The sequence below is a fragment of the Rhinopithecus bieti genome, unplaced genomic scaffold (genome assembly GCF_001698545.2).
Source record: "Rhinopithecus bieti isolate Rb0 unplaced genomic scaffold, ASM169854v2 scaffold_6945, whole genome shotgun sequence".
In the NCBI taxonomy this organism is placed as follows: domain Eukaryota; kingdom Metazoa; phylum Chordata; class Mammalia; order Primates; family Cercopithecidae; genus Rhinopithecus; species Rhinopithecus bieti.
The window spans coordinates 2,616,092-2,620,372 of NW_016805531.1; the positions used below are offsets into that span (position 1 = coordinate 2,616,092).

The following is a 4,281-nucleotide window of genomic DNA, read 5'->3' on the forward strand; positions in this document are numbered from 1 at the left end:
AGGTCAAAGAACATAAACATGAGAGGGAAATGTTTAAATGTAGCCTGCCATTGAGGTCAAAAAGGATAATGTGTTCAGCTTCCTGGCAATGGACCTGAGGACATAAAGTCTCCCAGCATAGTTCCCTACTTCTCAGTATCCTCCATTAAGTCTGGGTTCTTGTTGAGTCAGTAAAACCAAAGATTCAATTAAGATGTCACCTGCTTAATAAGCTTCTTATATACAATGATTGCTTGTTTATCTTTAGACTTGCCATATCCCCAGTTTGTTCCAGGTACAGAATAATGATTATGCAAACATTGTTTTTTAGTCTACCGCTTTTTTTATTATTATTATTTTCATGGAAAAACAGAACAAAATCACAGATTGGAGACAGGGAAGTAAAATGGAGATGAAATGGAAGACAGTCTCTTGTCATGAACTCTTACTTGCAAGTACCATTTATACGGAAGTTACTTTACTGGTGGGCAAACAGAAAGCCAAGTTGGAGTTCCACTCTTGCTTTTGGAAAATGGAGAATCAAAAATTTACTAATCAGTAAAAAAAAAGCAGGGAAAATCCCTAGTGAAGCTCTACAGACATAATTATACATCTGTGTTTTACCAGTAAAAGATAGCTAGAAGAGAAAAAAAAAAACAGATGTCTAGGAACTGGTGCCAAACCAACATGAAAGCTTTGGTGCTTTCTCTAAACTCCTATCCTGAAGTAGTGCTTTTCAATATTTTTCTAAAGAAAGATTCCTCTTACTTCACCAAGGTTCTGTCACCCCAATTCATCCCCCTCTTTCCTTGTTTCTTTCCACCTCCAAGAAATAAAAGGGAAATGTAGTTTTCTGTCCAGTGCCACTTGCGAAGGGGCCAGGCTCGGGGTGTGAAGAGCTACCTTCTACCCTAGCTCGGGAGGGAGGAAATAACCGCACAGTTCTTGATAGTTTTACCACACACATACAAGGAACAAAAATCATCTGGCAGTTTTAAGTATAGGTGCATACCTTTACTTCATAAACTTATAATAACAAAATTAAATCAGATTTTTAAAAAATATATAGATGGGGCCTCCCTATGTTACTCAGAATGGTCTCAAACTTCTGGCTTCAAGAGATCGTTCCAGCTTGACCTTCCGATGTGTCAGGCCACCGTACCTGGCCCTGAATCAGAATTTAAAAAAAAAAGTTTACTTGAAAGAAAAACGGAAAAGGAAAAGGTTCAGCACTAGATTGTTGCCCAGTTAAGAATGTCTAATGTGCATTTACAGTGTTGGAAAGCAGGCATTTTTACCAGAGAGCTATGTCACTATAACATATGAACTACAATTATGAACAGAAAGTTTTGAAATAAAAGGGTACTCATGGAAACCAGTGAAGAAAAGAAACACCAGAAATTGTTTGACATACAACACTGAGCCAGGTACTTTGGGGGCAATAATCTTAAAGATGAAGGACAGTGGTCCCAGATCTGAGGTGGTTGTCCGGCCAACTGTCTTGGCTCCAAAGGGGGAGGAATACAACTGGCAAGATTCGAGAAGAGGGCATTTCTGCAGCTCCCGAGCAAGTCTCTCTGGTTTTCACTTCAAAGTAGACGTGCTTTCCGGACTTCAACAAGGTCTATCAGGAGGATTTACTTTCCGATATGTAGGAGTGAGACAGGTAACCTAAGAGGATAGCACCTATTCTAGGGAAAATCTAATATGGCCAGCAACTTTTGCATGTGTCACTTTTTGAAGGATCCCTGCTACAATTTTCAGGTTTGAGGTCACTCGAATGGACAGCACCAATATAGTACTGCTTTAGCATTTCGCCGGCGTCAGAGGAGTGGCCTTACATCTTCAGAACTTTCAGTTGCATCTGCACCAGCTTGTTCCAGCAGAACCTTTACTCCACCAGCGGTCTCCTCAAAGTGGGGGACATTGTAGAGTCGCCCATGGGTCCCCAGCCACAGTTCCTTCAAGGAGTTTTGCTTCACCACCTCCTCCAACTGGTAATAGGTGGTGGAAGTCCCTACCCACCTGCCCTTTTTTCATCACTACTGCTAGCTTGCGCAGTCGCCATTGGAATGGAAATACTGCCTCTCCACTGCTAACTGGGCTTCCAAGACTACTCCTTGAGGAGAGCCTGCAGCAAACTTTTCCAAAAGAAAAAGCGTTCTTAAAATAAGATTATTCAAAGGTATCTTCTAACAAAATGATTAGATAATTATTGTTAGATCCATGTTATATATATGTATGTATTTTATATATGTATGTTTGTATTTTTTTATGTATGTATGTATGTATATATTTTTAACACTTTTACTCAGCTGGATGGGCAACCTTAGTGTGCCAGAATTTCTTAATCTCATTTAGGTCTATCAAAAAATTATTCAAGTGTTTTATCACAAATCATAATTTGGCTTCTTAGATGAAGGTCATGGACATGATGCTAAGCAAAAATCTTCTATTCCAGCCTAGGTTTGGGAGACATTCCTTCCCAATTACTTTTATTGTAAGTGGACTATAGCAAAGTAGAGTAAAATTGCTATAACATTTTAGAATTAAAATGAATTTGAATATAACTTCATTGGTATGTGGCTCCTCTCCTCTGGTCCCTTTTCTCAAAAGATAGCAGGCTATTATCTTAGAGGAGCAGGAGAGAAATGTGGATAAGACCATGTGCATGCAGTATATGGTAGGAAGTCCCCTATAGGCCAGAGAAGCAAGGAGAAGCAAGCCTCAGCAAAGCAGAGGCTCCCAGATCAACAGAATCCTCCTGGAGTGAGTCTATGAAGCAGAGGTCAACACCTGGAAGATTCTTGGAATTGTCACTTCTACCTTGAAAGATCTGTCTGGTACTGGACTGAGAATTATTTCTGATAACATTTTAAGCCACATCAGAAAGTTATCACCATTTAATATCAAGTACAGTTGGGTTGGGACAGATTTGGATTATGTAGCTAATTCTCGGGACTCCTGGTCTGTAAAACATGCTCGATGTTTTTAGTCATTTCATTAATTTTGCAGTAATGCTATCCCAGACTTGATGCAATTAATTTTTTAGGCTGACATTTCCACATTATTGGTGGAGTGTGAGCTACCATATTACTATGAAATTCATTCAGTGTGTATTGATTGTTGCCTCTGATATGCCAAACACTGAGCTGGGCACTGAATAAATAAAAATAAGCAAAAGTCTCTGATTTAAGGACTTTACAGACTCCCTATCCAGACCACATTCACTGTCACCCTAAATTAGAATAGTCTTCTTGGGGCAGTGGATGAAATGGGCAGGCATTAGTCGCTGTACTTCCTTTTCCCCCAACAAGTGATCAGTCTCCATCTGGTTATTGATCTAAAATATCCATTATATCAGGCGGGTGCCAGACAGCAAAGATGTTAAATCCTTAGCTTTTGAATTAAAAAGCCACAGCCCAAATGCAATCCATGACAGATTTTGTGATTAAAAAAAAAAAAAAAAAAAGCGGTCATATACAACAGTTATTTTTCCCTACCCCACACAATATAAAAAACCTCTTAGAAGCCAAAAAAGAGAGTTAGAGGAGAACAACAGTATTTTGATGCTGAGGAGAGGTGGGAGTCTTGAGCTCAAATTTTGGGAATATGAAGTAGGAGAATAGTTGAAGTCTTCTTATACAATTTGAGAATTTTACTTATACTTCTTTTACAATTGAGAATGTAAAGTTAGAAGTAACTTTTAAACCTATTCCTGTCTTGATATAAATATTTAACTGGCCAATTAAAATATATAGTCTCTGAGCTTGGATTTAAGATGCAAAAAAGACCCAGTAACATCTTGCCATTAAAAAAAACCCAGCAAACTTCAAAAGAGGATAGGCAGAGTTAAACCAGGAAAATAAAAACCAAAAAAAAAAAAAAAAAAAATGTGGCAGGTTATTTTAATATGTAAATCTATTTGTATAAAGGAAAAAGAGTAAGAGAAAAATATAGTTGTTTTCTACTGAAACAAAAAAATGACAAAAATATGCTTAATACAGCCTTAAATTAGAGCAAAGTAGAACTGGTAAAACTGCAGAGAATCACATAAATTAACTACATATTTGAAGATATTAACAAAATTATGCAGAAATTAGAGATATGAACAATACCATTACTAATAATATATAACATAGGTTCATATGTATATATGAAATATCTATTTCTAGTCATATTTTAGAAGCAACATATGAAAGCTTCAATTAATTTCAAACAAAATATATCAAACTATCTTTATTAAACAAGTTTAATAAACTAAAAACTAATATTTTCTTTTTCTTTTTTTTTTTTTTTTTT

At 36.8% G+C, this 4,281-nt stretch overlaps 1 pseudogene; it reads right to left on the reverse strand.

Moving 5' to 3' along the window:
• Positions 1-1,606: 1,606 nt before the first annotated feature.
• Positions 1,607-2,047, reverse strand: LOC108530096 (cytochrome b5 type B pseudogene; annotated as a pseudogene).
• Positions 2,048-4,281: the final 2,234 nt, after the last annotated feature.